The 16,512-nt window shown below is 43.4% G+C and overlaps 1 protein-coding gene across 5 annotated transcripts in view; it reads right to left on the bottom strand.

Moving 5' to 3' along the window:
* Nucleotides 1-16,512, bottom strand: part of MCC (MCC regulator of WNT signaling pathway) — a 405,770-nt gene that overhangs the window by 153,850 nt on the left and 235,408 nt on the right. The window contains exon 1 of one of the 5 annotated variants that reach the window (XM_070517580.1): nucleotides 9,145-9,163. The exons of the other annotated variants lie outside the window; for them this stretch is intronic. The gene's annotated coding sequence lies outside the window, so the exon portion shown is untranslated. Of the gene's footprint in view, nucleotides 1-9,144; nucleotides 9,164-16,512 lie in introns of those variants that run through there. 5 annotated transcript variants of the gene reach the window in all.

Genomic DNA, 16,512 nt, shown 5'->3' with positions numbered 1-16,512 from the left:
CACTAGGCCGAAATCAAGGTGGTGGCAGGGCGGGGCTCCCTCCGGAGGTTCTGGGGGAGAATTCATTTCCTTTCCTTTTCCAGCTTCTGGAAGCTACTGGCATTCTCTGGTTCAGAGTCCCTTCTTCCATCTTCAAAGCCCACAGCACAGCTCTTCAAATCTCTCTCAGACTCTGACCCTCTGCTTCCATCATCATACCTCTTTCTTCTGACTTTCATCTTCCTGCCTCCCTCTTATAAAGACCCTTTCGATTATATTGGTGCCACCTGGTAATCCAGGATAATATTTCCATCTCGATTCTTAATCACATATGCAAAGGCCCTTTTATCACATAGAGTAAGGTATTTACAAATTTTTGGGATTGGGATGTGGACAAATCTTTGGGGGGAAGTGAGCATTATTATTGAACCTACCAGATGCTCTTACTTATTTGAGGATAGAAACATGGCTTTGTTGGAAATATTTTCTCCAGTTTGTCTAAATTCTTTCCACAAAAGTAACATATTTGCTGTCAAATCCTATTGATCTATTCTTTTATCATTTCTCTCACCAATTTTAAGCCTAGGAATTCATTCCATATCCAGTCAGATTAGTATTTGTGTCCATGTATCTGTGTGTATTTTACTCATTGTTACAAACTCCAACAATACAGAAATACATAAAGTAAGAGTAAATTCTGCTTCTCATAGGAAAGCACTTAATAGCTTGGGATCCCCTCTCCCAGAGGTGATGCTCCTCATTCACACACAGGCATTTCCATTTGATTATGGGGCCAAACTGTACACCTACGTCTATAGTCCAACGGGATTTACTTCAGTGAATGCCATGCACCTAGGAATTCCTCCTCTAAGTTGTTTCTTTCCTAAAGAATGACTAACCAAAGCATCACTTCAGTAATATTTGTTATTCTTCTATGAAAGCATGCTTTGTGGGCTGTTCCTGTTTTTCCATTACCCACACCTGGGGACCATCCGCCTGCCAGTTCTACTTCAGTTTGCAGGTACCACTGTTCACCTGGTGGCAGTTGCAAAAACCGCAGAAATAGCACTTGGGCAAAATTAGTCAGCGTCCAGAGGACTCATTTTGTAAACCCAAGCCTATTAAGTGACATAAAGGTCACAATTCTGGTTTTATGGTTGGGTAAAAAGAGAAATGGTTATATTTGACAAATGAATGAATCTACCTTGAACTTGTCACAAAGAAATCCAGGAATCCCAGAGGCTTGCACGATGTTAACTTATGTGTCCCCCACTTCAGCATCTCCAGAGCCTTGCACAATACTTAGTGCACACAAAACATACTTGAGAAATCTCTGTTGAATGAACAGGAAAAAGAAGTCTATGGGGCTGGCCCGGTGGCACAGCAGTTGAGTTCGGATGTTCCTCTTTGGCGGCCCGGGGTTCACTGGTTTGGATCCTGGGTGCGGACATGTCACCACTTGTCAAGCCAGGTTGTGGCAGGTGTCCCACATATAAAGTTGAGGAAGAGGGGCACGGATGCTAGCTCAGGACCAGTCTTCCTCAGCAAAAAGAGGAGGATTGGCTGCAGATGTTAGCTCACGGTTGACCGTCCTCAAAAAAAGTCTAGCGCTGCCCCACAAAATAGACAATAACTTGATGCTATTTGCAAGGCCTCCTGATGCCTCATGGCTGCCATGTGATGACCACTCTACTCACTAGGCAGATTTCTGCAATTTTGAATTCCTTTATCAACAGTCATTTCTCAAAGACTCATCGTGAAAATGCATCTAGATGCAATGGAAAAGCAAACAAAATAAACCAAACCTAAAATAGTCACAAAACTGAGAAAAGAATGAGCACCCCTGCAGCTCCAGGGGCATGCCTCACTTCTCCGCTTTCTGTGGCAACGCTGCAGCCGGGCTGGCAGTTCCATCACTGTGAGCAATGACGGTCAACTCTGAGTGAAACCAGGTCAGCCCAGCTAAGAAGCATCTGTGCTTGTTTGTGTTGATTGTGTCACAGGCTTTCCAAGGGCGTAGTGTGGACGAGATATAGCAAAGCAGTTGTTGAAAGAAGCAGCAAAGGAAGCCAGCTCCCAGATCGCACACCACACTTGGTGTGAGGACAGTGGCAGACCTTGCGAAGGCATCAACCAATCATCACTCGGCAGCAGCATTCTTAGCAGAATGTGCTCCGAAGGGGTTAGCAGTGTTTCTCACCATCACCCAGACCCCAGCACCAAACACGGGGAAGGCAGAGCACCTCTGCCAGTGCTCCACAGTGGGCAGCAAATCATAACAATCAGAACCCAACGAGTCGCACTGAGAGAATTACACTTACAATCTGGTTGGAGCCAGACACAAACAACTGTTCAAATTGGTCTGACATCATTCAGAGCAGCCCCAAACACGTTTTCAATCTCTTTATATGACAGGCAGGTTAAACTCCTTTCTCAGTGTCAACCGCACCCCTTTAATGCAGTTCAAATTGCATGTGAAATTTATCATCCGTCTATGGGCTCTGGGCCTGAGGTCACTGGGAGTCTGCCAACCTGAGAGCAGCCACAGGCCTAAGAAAGAATGGAGATCTTTCTGACATCATTGGAGCACTCTTGGAAGAAATGGGCTTCAAGAAAAGGCAAGATGGAGTGTGCAGGGGACATCCAGGCCAACATATCAACAGCCATTTCTGCTTTCAGGATGTTTGCTGACAACTGAAAAAATTTTGATTTCTAAAACTCCTTTGATCACAATATTCTCCTCAAAAGTCTTTGGCAGCTCTCCACTGCCTATGTTCCAAATAGGCCTTAAAGGCCTATGTTCCACTGTTGGCCTTAAAGGCCCCCTTGTCTGGCCCCTCCTCTCTTCTCAGCTCCCTCTGCTCCTCCACATGAGGGTCAAACTGGTCAAGTCACAGCTGCCTTTTCCTGCATATGTCACTCCCTCCAGGGAGAAGGCCATTTTCTCCTCCAGATATTGAAATCCTATCATCCTTCAAGAGCTAGCGCTTATTCATGAAACCCCCATAAGCAGCTCAGACAGAAGCAGATGCTTCTCTTTTCAATTCTTTATTTGCACCATTCATTAGGCACATATCATTTTTCACTGCAGTCATCCCTGTACATGACCCACCTCTCCTGCTGGTGATATACATGAACTAGTCCTGTTTTTCATTTCCATCTCCCTTGCCCTCCCCCAGCACCTAGCGCCAGGTCTTAGACGAAGCACTAAATGGATGGATAACCCTCCTTCCTGGTATTGGGCTCTCATAACACACTGTAGACAATGAAATAAACTATAGTGCCCAGGAGGCGAGGCCAGGGAGATATGAGGGAAGCAGGCTAAGTGAGCATTAGGGAGCAGTGGGGTCCACGGTAAATAAACTGAAGAGTATGTTCTGTTACCACTGGCCATTTGCTTCTCCAGCATTTGTTGTCAGATGAGAATGTGGGCCCCATGTTCCTAGAAAATTTTCTAAAAAAATCCAAGTATCTGACTTTTTTTTCTTTCGCTCCCCAAATACCCCCAGTACATAGTTGCATATTTTAGTTGTGGGTCCTACTAGTTGTGGCACGTGGGATGCCACCTCAGCACGGCCCAATGAGTGGTGCCACGTCCACACCCAGGATCCGAACAGGTGAAACCCGGGGCTGCCAAAGTGGAGTGTGCAAACCCAACCACTCAGCCATGGGGCCGGTCGCAAGTATCTGATTTTTAAGTGAACTATTTTGATGTGTAAGGGCTACTTACTAACACTAACTTAAAAAGAACAGTGTGGGTAAAAAGAAGCATGTTTGTGGGTTCTAGTTGTGAGTCTGGGGCCCATGATCCAGAACCTCCACTGATTTTCTTCACAACTATTTATTAAGGGTGTCACCCTGCAAGTAACACTAAAAATAAAAGATAGTCTCTGCCCTCAGGGAGTCTGAAGCCCAGTTCTGGACATGTAACATATATGTGTGGTAGTAGGAGCCAGAAATGGCAGCACATGTTGATATTATAGGAATAAGACTTCAAACTTTTTGAAGTAAGAAGGGTTGCCGTGGGCCATGTGACAGGCTTCTTTCTTATTAAAAGAAGTTCTCAGGGCTGGCCCTGAGGCCGAGTGGTTGAGTTTGTGTGCTCCACTTTGGCGGCCCAGGGTTTGCCGGTTCGGATCCTGGGCGTGGACCTAGCGCTGCTCATCAGGCCATACTGAGGCGGCGTCCCACATGGCACAACCTGAACCAGAAGGACCTACAACTAGAATACACAGCTATGTACTGGGGGGCTTTGGAGAGAAGAAGAAAAAAAAAGATTGGCAATAGATGTTAGCTCAGGTGTCAATCTAGGGAAAAAAAGTTCTCATTATGTCTCCTCTGGCACACAGGAAGTCTGATGCCTCGGACTGCAGGAGACAGAGCCAATCTCTTTTATTTTCACCTCCAATTATTTCTTGGGCCCTGGCAGGCCAAAACAATTAGTGATGGCATCAAATACTGAGAACTTACTATGTACAGGGCACTATGTATGAAGCACTTTATTTCATTGATTTCAGAGATAAATAAAGCACATTTCATTTCATTCAATCTTCAGAGCAACCTTATCAGGGAGTATGAGTATCAGCACATTACAGATAAGGAGAGAGGAGGGGGGGCATTAAGGAATCTGCTCAAGGTCACAGAGCAACTGTGAAGCCAGGACTCGAACCCAAGGCCGCAGACACCAAGGCCTGTGCTCTTTGCACCAGGCTATGCTGCCTTCCATAAGCCTAGGCCAAAGGAGAGCGAAAGGAGTCATGTGAGGAGAATGAAGGCGTGTCGCCTGAGTTCTGAGTATCTCAACGTGGCTGAGTGTGAGCTGTCAGGACTGTGCAGATTGGGAAGGGTACAAGAACTGGCTGCTGGCCATGCAGTGAGCCAATACTAATTCAGATAAAAGGAAAGTGGGTGCCCTGTAGGCTTTCTTACTGCTCATATTTATAAGTCTGGCATAAAACAGGCCTCCCACCATGTGTAGAAATGGTATCACCCATATAAGGCGGTTTGACTCATTCATTTTGTTGCTGGTGTAATTATTTCAGTTTAAAAGGTTTTTGTATCTTCTTCTTAAGCTGAGTGACAGCAGGGGCTGTCGATTTATTTCCATCTTCCTGCCACCTCAGCACCCAATGCCTAGTAGTTGCTCAGATATTTTAAATGAATGAACCTCAGGGAACTTAAGGTATTCCTAGAGAGGAGTTAGGAACTAAACTGTATCCTGGCTAACCTTTTAGAAATGTATACATGTGACAAAACTATTTCTGAAATAAGCAACGAAACAACTGGCACAGGGTTCAGAGAGAGGCTCCACCGGGCTGGGCAGGTGGGGACCACTCAGGCTGAGATACTGTCACATTCCCATTTCTGTGCTGGGGTGGGCGCACAAGTATTAGTTGTTACACAGAAATAAAACTGACAGAAAAGGGTCGTGCTTGGACCAGCGATGAGTGTGATATGAACCAAGGACCATGAAGAACTCAAGTCTGCGCACCTGGGATCCAAAGGTAAATAATAAATGAAACCACAAGACATACAGAACAGGAGCAAGGCCCTTCTCATACAATCCGTAACACAGACCGCAGTAAAATACGTCGCCAGGTCTCAAAGCAACGTGCGTACAGTTTATGCAAAGGGTCCTTAACCTGGAATTCATGCACCTTGATCAGGATATGCTGCATCCCCTGAAGCTAGACACCAAATTGAACATGTGTGCATTTTCTCTGGGAGGAAGGATTGTAGCTTTCAGATTCTTTAACGGATTAATTATCTAAAAAGAGTTGAAACGAGAGTTAGAGAGGGGAGGAGGTGAAGGAGCAGGACTGCGGCAGGCACTGCGTGTCTGGGGCTCCAGACACAGTCTCGAGCTGGCTCCCGGGGAGGGGCGAGTGGCGTGAAACCCGCTGGGGCACCGCAGGAACGAGACAATTACTCCCCAACAGTTGCGGACTTCCTGAGGAAAATGACAAATAGAAGAGAGAAGGATGCAACAGCTTGCCAAGGCTGACTCCACCCCTTCCCCCCCATCTGCTAATTTACACAGGAACAAGAGACACCATTAAAACATCCTAGACTTTCTGAGGACAGTCCTGAAAACCAAGAGAGGCATTTTCCTGGCTTCTTCCAGGTGAACGTTATTGATTTTTAAAGATAAAGGTGGACATGGCTTATAGCAACAAATGTGATGATGCAAAACAGGATTTGTATTTTATTTATTTATTTTTCAGGTACAGTGAGTATAAGGCACCAGAATGATGACTCCTCACAGGAGAAGGGACACCTCGTGAGGAAGGATGAAAAAAATTTTGCAGTCGACAAATGGACAAGTTGAACAAGTTTTAATGTGAAATTTGGGAAGTGGAGAAAGACACTTAAACAAAACTTAAAACCTAGCTACAGTGGAAGGCAACAAATACGTAAGTTACCACAGAAGAGGTTTTCAAACCTAATATGAAGAAATAAAATGGAGCTAGAATATCATCATAAATGAGTGGTAAATGTCATGAACCCGAACTTAGGAAGGAATGGCGGTCTCATACAAACATAGCTTTGGTGGAAGAGATACAGCAATAGGAAGTCTATCTTGTTCAATGAAAGCCACGTAGGGGAGGGTACAGGAGAGCAGCTGTGTGTCAAGATGACAACTCCACAGTGGAACCACGCGTCTGCCGGAAGAATCCATTGCTGACTATCACTTCCACAGACTCCTTCCCTGTTAGAATGCAGAAGACTAGACAAAGGAGGGCGGTGACAGGGTTCCTTCCAACAACAAGACTTATTGGTTCAACTTAAAGAAATGCCCTCCCATATTTAACTTCCCAGTCCCCTTTATAGTTAGGTTAGACCTTGGGTCTGTATAGTAGACTGAGCTGACACAGGGAGCCTCTTCCCCATTTCAAATATACAGAAATGTTGGATAAAACTCATAAACAAAAGGGTCAATGGCCAGAAACCCAGAGGAATTTCAAAGACAGAACCATGGGCGGGGGAGTTGAAGGTAGATAGTACCCCCACAGCTCTCTAGGTGAGACCAGGAGGGAGGCCGGAAGATCCCTTAGCTGGTGGGGAAGGGCACCGTGCTCCTTGTAGCCAGGAGATGGGGAAGACTTTGTCAGGCTACATCTTTAAATGTCTTTACACTTCTTGAACACAAACTAACTTGACCGTGCAGTAGACAAAGGGCTAAACTTCTGCACTGAATAATCTGCAGGTTACTTGGAGTATGTCAACTTATCTGAGATTGAACATTTAAATTCTTACGTTGAACCATCACATATGGGAAAAAAGCTTCTGATTTATCCTTCTGAAATCCACCTGCCATCACATAATGCTTGGCTCTGGAATGAGAAATGACTGGCCCACTGCAATCTAGCATCCCATCCCTCCATAAATCTAGGGCCCCAAGTTAGACGAAGCCCTGATCCACAGTTTCTTGCTGGTGATTTAAAAAATCCAAGAACCAACTAGCTTTCATTTGCCTACTCAGTTATGAGTGTTGCTAAACAAACTGCTTGCATTTCAGAGTCAATGCTTTTGACATTCTCACTTTTTAAACTTTTATTAAAACTTGAAAGAAACTGTGTTCTGGATCATACTTCAACCCCGAATTTTTAAGTGCTCCCTTACTTCAAAGTAAGTAATTTAATTATGCAGGAAGGCTAGTTTAGTAAAGGTTCATTAATGCCCAAGACACACATTCCTTTCTCTTTAAAAGGGAAAGTCTTATTCTGCTAGAGGGACGGATTAAACCAAGCAAGTTTTTACACTCGAGCTAACTGAGACCGGGTGGGTGGCAGAAATGAAGCAGTTTCCTGACGGGCCATCCAAGCAACCTGCCATCAGTCGGGCTACACTCACGCCAGCCAGGAAGGGGCGACAGCAGCAATGCATGACTCCCCAGCCCCGTTCTCTTCATCTTTCCTCTCTTTGCCTCCCAGTCCTTACTAGCTGCCAAGACAACCAATTAAACAGCAAACTTTTCTTACACCAAAACAGGCTTTCCTTCTTCCCTGACCCTGCACAACCTCTCTCCTCCATTACTAATCTCCCCCTTTCACCGAGGCCACCAAACATTGGCTGTCTCCTTCCCCTGCCTTAACTCTGAACAAATTGAGATTAATAGAATTCAACGTTCAGTTTTGCAGAAAGAAAAAAAAGGAAGGGATGGAGAAGCAGCTCAAAAAATAAAGCAACCCTTATATTCTGCCTGAATGCATATGGCTTCTTACTAGTTCCTTAAAAAAAAAAAAAAAAGACTCGCCTAGTCCAAGCAGCCACTTTTTAAATCAACATTTGCCAAAATCAGCTGTCTGGCACTAATAACCTAAACTGAGGTAGCTCCATCATTCAGAGTTTACTTTGAAAGGTTTTCTGCACCCACCACCAATTCTCAATCTTTTTTGACAACACACACATATGATAGGTCTATGGGCTCATCTCTGTAGTTCCTCCTTCGGACAGATTTATATACTAACAGTCAGTCAGATATGTCCACAGTATGTGGTGGGGACACAAAAATACACATGCCATCCCTGTCTAGTGTGCAGCACACACCCATACACACAAGGAAGGTTAGTCATCTAAGGCTGGGAACAAAACTTAAGGCAAAAACCACATGCCCTCTTTACTTAGAAGGTGAGACAGTTTATTAGACTTTATGACTTCTGCCCCCGTTCTCCACCCACCCCAAATACCTTTTACTTTCCCACCAGTCCCAATGCAGACACAGGTTTGCCACTTTTGTAATTTTTCTAGTGGTATAGAGGCTTCAGACTCTAACTCTATGTTCACCTATGAAAGAACAGTGACTTAACATATTCTCAAGCCTGTTTTTCTCACCCACATCAATAATGCCTGCTCACTGCCAAGTTTTAATGTGACTTCAAATTAGCCCCAATCTGGGAAGTAGTATTTGACCGCTGGCTACTAGTGAAACAAATACAATTTCCTCTTTTCCCTTTCAGAACTCCTGAGCCACTAAGTCAGGAAATCTTGGGGTGACCACCCCCATTCCCATCTTGTATGGAGAAGCCATCACTCAGGACCAGAGCCGAGTTCCCTTATTTCAGTTGGGGCCTCAATCTTCCCCCTCCCAGAGTCTGCCCAGGGGCTCTCAGCTGTGAGACGCATATGGGGAGTGGGAGATAGCACAGCTTCTCTGGTTCCTACCTTGTCAAGCGCTGCTGTCCTCCTTGCCCGGCATGGAGTGCAGTCTTAACTAACGCAGAGGTGTGGGTGTGGCGGTGGCACAGTGCAGGGGTTGGTCTTGCTGGCCGCCCGCCTGCCTGTGCAGTAGCCTTTTAATGAACTCAGTGACTCAGCGGCATCCCCTTCCCCCCGCTGGCCTCCCATCTCACTCCTCTCAATCGCAGTGATGCCCATGTGACAGCACGTTGTCTCCACCGAGACTAATCCCATATCAATAAGAGCTTTCAGCACGACCCAGACCAGATTACTCTGTCTCACAACCACTTTGCTGACCTTCCCTGGGGGCCAGGGAATACTCCCCCAGCACATACTATTTACAGAAGAGTTGACATAAGCTGGATCGCTTGGTGTGATGATTTCACTTCTAAAGTTTGTGGCTTTAACAAAGCAACTCGGCAACCAATATTCAGCCACTCAACCAGGTGCTGTGAAAGCCACCAGGATGAGAAAACTTACACTAGATTTTACACAGACGCAGTGATAAAAATCATTCTTGGGTTCTACAAAACACAATCACCATAGTAGAGGATTACTACTGTTTGCACCACTACCACCAAAATCAAAAGATGGCCAATAAAGGCTGCATCTTAAACGACAGGTTAAGATGAGCTTGAAAATACCAGATGTGTGGGTATTGCTATTAGATTTCTTTGCCATAGATCCAAGGTAAGGCAACGTGGCATTTTATTCTCAGATTCATTCAGACTAAACATGATACATTTTTTAAGAAAGCGAAAACAACTACTAAGATTGGTTCTTAACCAATCCAGTCTAAATTGATTCTTAGCAGAGGTAAATTAAAAACTAAACTTGAGAGACGGTGCAAGGGAACCACACAGAGCACAGACCCATCATCTCATCCACTTCCCCATCTTCTCCAGCAATTTGTATCCTATTCCTAATGTACGATGCCTGGTGCAAGAGAACAAGGGTCTCTCTCCACAGCCTTTCTGAGCAGACAAGATAAACAAGAGGAATGAGTATAGAGGCTATAAACTGTCCAGGAGATAGCTGGGTGTTCCCAGAGAACCACTACATACGTGCCTGGAGAGATGGTCTTGAGGTTTTGTAAGAACAGTTTAATCAGCATGACTCATAAGAACAAGAATGCTAGGCCATATATAAAATCATCACAAAGGATTTTTCCAGCAGTAAATGTTAAGTTCTGAAGCTATCTCAACAGTTGTAGCCCTTTGCACACACAGCTCTTTTCCTCAGAAAAGCTCTACTTATCGATCTTGAAAATAAAGGTTTTTAGTTCTAAAACTGTGAGTATAACTATTCAAAATTCAACCCCTTTCCCTTAGAAGTGCACTAATATGAAAAAACATGCACAACATAAAAATTGACTTTTAGTATTAACATACTTGAAGCTTATTCAAGTCTCTGTTGAAACCAGTTGGGCAGATCTGAGGATGCTGTGGTGAACATCAGAGAGGAGAAATACCAGGGGGCAGAGAGTAGGCTGTAGGCCACAGAGACAGTGCTTCTAGGCAGAAAAACATAAAGGGAAAGCATGGATGTCAGGAATCCGGGAGAAATTAAGCATGGGGAGATTCATTCCAAAGTTGCTTGCTCTCTGTCCCACAGTTCTAATTATTACCAGAGGGGAGAGAAATTCCAACTACTTTCTCACCCTAATACCTTTTGCAGTGTGTCAGACATTAGACCTCAAATTCAAAGTGGATTAATTTGGAGAACTACATTGAATCCATTTTTAAGTCTTAGTTTTACATGCAATAATTAATAAATGCAAATATGCAATAATAGAGGAAACACACAAATACCTAGATCAAAAGTGGAACTGTCTGTAACTTTCCCTTAAACACACAACAAGCCTGAAGCAGGGAGTTTGGGGCAGGTTTATGGTTTTACAGACAAAGCAACAGAGAATTCCATCACCAAGGGTTGCTTCCCACTCTTGGTTAAGAAGGCTGGCAATCCCAATGCTAGTCTTAGTCTTTTCCATCTTTCCCCTTCTCCTGACCCCTGCCTTACTAGCATGTTCCTCAATGAGTCCCTTTAACATGATGGATTTTATGTTGGTGAGATGAGGGCACTGCCTGGACCTTTTACATGAAGTGCTGCAATTAAAGTCAACTGATGCAGTGAAAAGAGCAGGCCCTAGAGGCAGGGGAGGTGGGTTCAAGATCTAGAATAATCAACAGCCACAGGCCCACGGGCAAGGAGTTTAACTTCTGAGGCTCGATTTCCTCAGTTGTAATGAGAATATTACCACCCTGCTTGCTTCCTTAACAGGACTGACCTTGTGCCTGTGGTCAGGTGGGTGAATGTGGCTTTGTTTTGTCAAGAAGGTGGACTGGGGCCAGCCCAGTGGCGTAGTGGTTAAGTTTGTATGCTCTGCTTTGGTGGCCCAGGGTTCACCAATTCAGATCCTGGATGCCGACCTACACACTGCTCATCAAGCCATTCTGTGGCGGCATCCCACATAGAAGAACTAGAAGGACTTCCAACTGGGATACACAACTATGTACTAGGGCTTTGGGGAGAGGTAAAAAAAAAAAGAGGAAGATTGGCAACAGACATTAGCTAAGGGCCAATCTTCCCCACCAAAAAGCATACCAAAAAAAAAAGAAGGCAGACTAACAGGATGGTGAAAACAGTGTGAGCCCAGCTCTGCCATGACCCCTGTACACTTTCCTTCCCCTTCTAGGCTCATCTGTAAAATGTGGATAGTCATTCCTGCTCTGTGTACCTGCCAGTGTCAACATGATGCTTAAACAATGCACCTGAAAATAAATATTACAAAACATAAGATGCTATCAGAGGGCACATTTTTATCAGTCTCAAACGAGTTTTCTATCCAAAGACTGTAAGTTTTGAAAGTATAAATAGTTCTAAGGTTGAAAGGAAGTCTTAAAGAACATTCTTATATTGTGCCACGGGAAAATATTTGCTTTAAAATAAGTGAAATCTAACAGTTTTGAATCAACAGATTAGAAGTGAGATGGTAGAGAAACAATGGGGGTGGTATGGAAGGGAAACAGAACATTCTCCCAAATAAGACTATTGAAACCAGTGCTAAAGGTACTCACAAGGAACCTAAGCTGACGCAGTGCACAGACCTGCTTTGGAATCCAGCACAGTTCTATAAGCGCTGAAGGCCCACCACAGTGATGGGTCCTCTCTGTTTCTTCAGCCTGAGGGTCTGCCCAGCCCTTTGCCAGCACAGTCAGAGGCCCAAAGCTGGCAGCAAACACTCTGTGAACAGTGACAGCTACACAACTAGACAACTCAATCCTCCAGGATTGCCAACACCCAAGTTTTGAATGACAGGTCACTGGAGTTTGGAGTCATTCGGTCCAAACATTTCATTTTACAGATTGGGAAACTGAGGCCTGACAACAAAATGAAGGCGCTTCCCCAAGAAAGGTAGCATCCAAGCTCTGCCGAGCACCTTGGTCCCCAGACTCCCGCCCAGTGTACACTCCACTAGTGTGGGATGCTTTCTTTTAATCTAAGGAATCCCTATCGTTTGCCCATTGGCCAGTATGTGTACACACACCATAAGACTTTTAAATTATCTTAGAGCATTTTATCTTCCTAGCTTGATAAAACTCTGTGTTCCTCTATCCTTTCCTTAGGCCAATTATTTTCCAAATACTTCAATATTTCAGGTGTTCTGAGGAATCTTAGCCTTGAATCGTTTTGAATTTACAAAACTGGTAAGTCCAGTAATTAGTTTATGAATCTTGCTTAACCTTTATGGAGCTCTTTATGGTTTCCACAGCTCTTTCTCATTTGATCCTCACACCAGCCCTGTGATGTAGGCAGGGCAAGGATTATTTCCCCGATTTACGTGGGGCTCTAAAGAGGTTAAATGACTTCTCTGGGGCCAGAACTAGAGCGGAATCCAGGTCTTCCAACCACAATCCTGGTCTTTCCTTCTCCATTAGTTCAAATTAAGAGCCTACTTTACAGCAGGCAGAGTGGTTGAAACCGAGGGGACAAAGATGTATAAAACAGAGTTCAGGTTTTCAGGGAGCTGGCATCTAGTGCACGTACACACACACAAAGCTCACAAAGACATGAATTCAGAGGTTAGAAGCTTTGGAATCAGACAGACTCACATGTGAGACCAAGCTCCACTGTTTACTAGTGACGTGAGTGTGGCAAGCTGTGGGCAAGCCTCTTCAGACCGCAGTTTCCTCACCTCCTAGGACTGCCTCAAGGATTAAATGAGGCAACAGACAAAAGATGTTTAGAGCAGGGCCTGGTTCATGATAAGCATCCAATAAGTATTATGTGTTTTATTTAACACTAACAATACAATGATGGAGACATATGAAGGCCATTATTGGAGTAGGTCCGGTGATGCCCATCCTAGGTTTGGGATAAGTATTATGTGTTTTATTTAACACTAACAATACAATGATAGAGACATATGAAGGCCATTATTGGAGTAGGTCCGGTGATGCCCATCCTAGGTTTGGGAGACAGTGTTTCTGGAGGAACTCAATCTTGGAGAATGGCTTTAATGAAAGGGTTGTTCATACAAAAAGATTCTTCTTTTCATCTGTCCATCCACAAAGTTATCTAGTGCCTACTGTGAGCACAGCACTTTACAAAATGATTCTCAGCAGGGCTCCCTTAAATAAAGGGTTTTCCTAGAATACTTAACATATGAGCTCATTTATAAGACTTATACCTACTGTGTGAAATGAGGCATATTGTGGTCCATTCTGATCCTAGCCAATGGTAACAGCTTAAGAGAAATACATTCTAAAAAGAACCTCAACAAAATGACTTGTTAACAATACAAAAAATCATTTCCCCAGAGGCCACATTAGAGTGGCTGTCTGAATGAGGACCCTACTCTCATAGCAGAGGCAGAGCCTGAGATATTTGAGATTTCAATCATGTTTGACTTCACCTTTCACCTGAAGAGAGAGTTCACCTGGGCAAATGCTTACGCATAGGCAGTATTTACTCACTAAAGGTAGCACAGATAATAACCCCACACTTTTCACTTTGTACTATGATTTCAACTTCCTCTCCATTCATACCTTTCAACTTGTGTGTTCCTGGTAGCCAAGGGAGCTAATGAGGATGAAGCAGAGATGTGGCCAAAATGGGGTAGCCCCTAAACTTTCTTTTGAAAAGAGAAAAGAAAAAAGTTCTGCTACTAGAAATAAAAGAAAAAAGTCACCAAATATGATAATTCACAAACTGGATAATTAGTTCAAATCAGTCCTTTACATGGCAAACTTTATGAGAAGGAAGTTGGCATCTATCTGTCCTTTACCCCAACGAACAAGACTAATCGTTTCTACAAAGTTCCTTAATCTTAGCAGAAGGAAAACTTCAAGAATACCCTGAAGCTATTTATAGCTGGCCTCTTGGATGGCTTTCACCTGTCTCAGGCTGCTGTCCTGTATAAAAAACAATGAAGGACCAAGTCATCTGGATAATGATCTTTGCAACTTTCTTCAGCTGGGTTCTTTGAGATGGGATATAACTCATTCTCATCTTAAATGTGAGATGAAGAAACTGAATAAAAGCAAGTCTTTCACCCATAAGAGACAAACACAATTACCGTGATATAAGAAGGTAACACTAAGCTTTTGAGTTTATAGAATCTGAGAAAAAGAGGAAGTCACAGAAATTTTAGCTAACAAGAGTACCCGTGTAAAAAAGTAAAATATCTCTGATTCTTAGACGATTTGGTTGAGACATTTTTCTCCTCAAGAATTATAGACGTCCCCCTATAATACCCAAAGGCATTGCCACTAACAACATGGCCACAAGAATGCAGACATGGATTTATTCATGGTCTTTTATATTACAGTTCACTACAAAATTCAGAGGCCTAACACTGAGGTCAGATGCTGAAGACATTCTGCAAGGGATTAAGGGATTCAACAGACATTGGTATCGTAGAGTGGTCTAATTTCATCTAAGGACAGATCCTAAAATACTTCAAGAAGTGGATTGATACCCATTGCCTCTTAAATTACCTTCTCTAAATACTATCTCTTACAACCAGGGTTTTTATAGAGGCTGTACATCCGACAGAGCAAGAATATATTCTGTATCAAGCGTCTGGGTTTTCCTGACAGGCTCCTACGTTCCAAGATTGACATTCTAAGCAATTCATTAATTCACACATACAAAACTCAATCTAATTTTGGGGAATACTTGACATGTTTACCTAAAGTCATAAAGAACAGACTTATTAAAATGCTTCAGAAGTAGAGGAAGTAAGGCTTCAAAAATTATTTTCATTCCCAAAATGTTATTGCTTCCAATTGTCATATATCAATGACTCCCCAATCAGTCATGCTCTGCCTAAGCAACACAACATAACATCAGACTGTGCCTGAGGCAATTCCACTGGGTTCCTCCAAATAGAGCCCATAAAGACTACAAAGGAAATAGAAAGATGACAGAATGTATACACTTTATTTTAGACCTATCCTGATTTCCTTTAGGCTTTGGGTACATGACTACCTTTATGGCTGCAATAATTTTATTGTAAAGACCCAGCATACAATTTTCTTCTGGCAAGGAGTTTTATATTAAGCTGCCAAGCAAAAAAAGCAAGGTATGTTTTTCCTTGTTCAAGGACACCAGCCACTCAGAACAGGAAAGTAGCTGCTTTCAAATGTTAGACTGCAGCTCCTGGTGTCAGCTGATCTATTGACACTCTCCTTTCCAGGGCCATTCCTAGAGGGAATCATCTGCTTCTTAGGCTATCACATTTTGGTCAGGTTCCACATTCTTCTTACCCACTCTTCAAAAAAAGGAAACACCAAGTCTGGCAAAAAAAAAAAAAAACAGTGGAGTGGGGGGATTATGGATAATGCTTTTGTTAAATTTATAAATGGCTAATGTCTAAAGTATCATTTCATTTTTGCTTCTAAAAATTGTGTCCATGCTTACGGCCACCTCTGTCAGGAGTGACAAGATTTGTGAGATACAGTCTCCACGTGACGTAAAGGGTTGAGCGTTGTTTTTTCTTTTTATTGTAGCCACTACAACTTGATCTACCCTATTACGTTCATTAGGCTCTAGTAGCACATATTTTGGCATTAACAGAGGGATAAATTAGGGCAGGGAATGTGGTGACAAAGCTGTGGCTGGAAAGAGTAAAGCTTCAAGCCCTCAGCAGTACAACAGGACACTGTTTTTTTTTTTTGTTTTTCCAGACAAGTGACTCTAACCAGGAATTAGCAGGCATCTAAATATTCCTTCCCATAATTTGCCCATAGTCTCTCTTCCTCTTTCCCAACTCTCCCTCTTAAATATTTATTCAGTGTTTAATATGAGTTTGGTGCTCCACTAGACTGGGGTGGGTGTAGTTTAGAA

This window comes from Equus asinus, chromosome 9 (genome assembly GCF_041296235.1).
Source record: "Equus asinus isolate D_3611 breed Donkey chromosome 9, EquAss-T2T_v2, whole genome shotgun sequence".
NCBI classification, from domain to species: Eukaryota; Metazoa; Chordata; class Mammalia; order Perissodactyla; family Equidae; genus Equus; species Equus asinus.
This window is presented reverse-complemented; position numbering and strand designations above follow the sequence as displayed.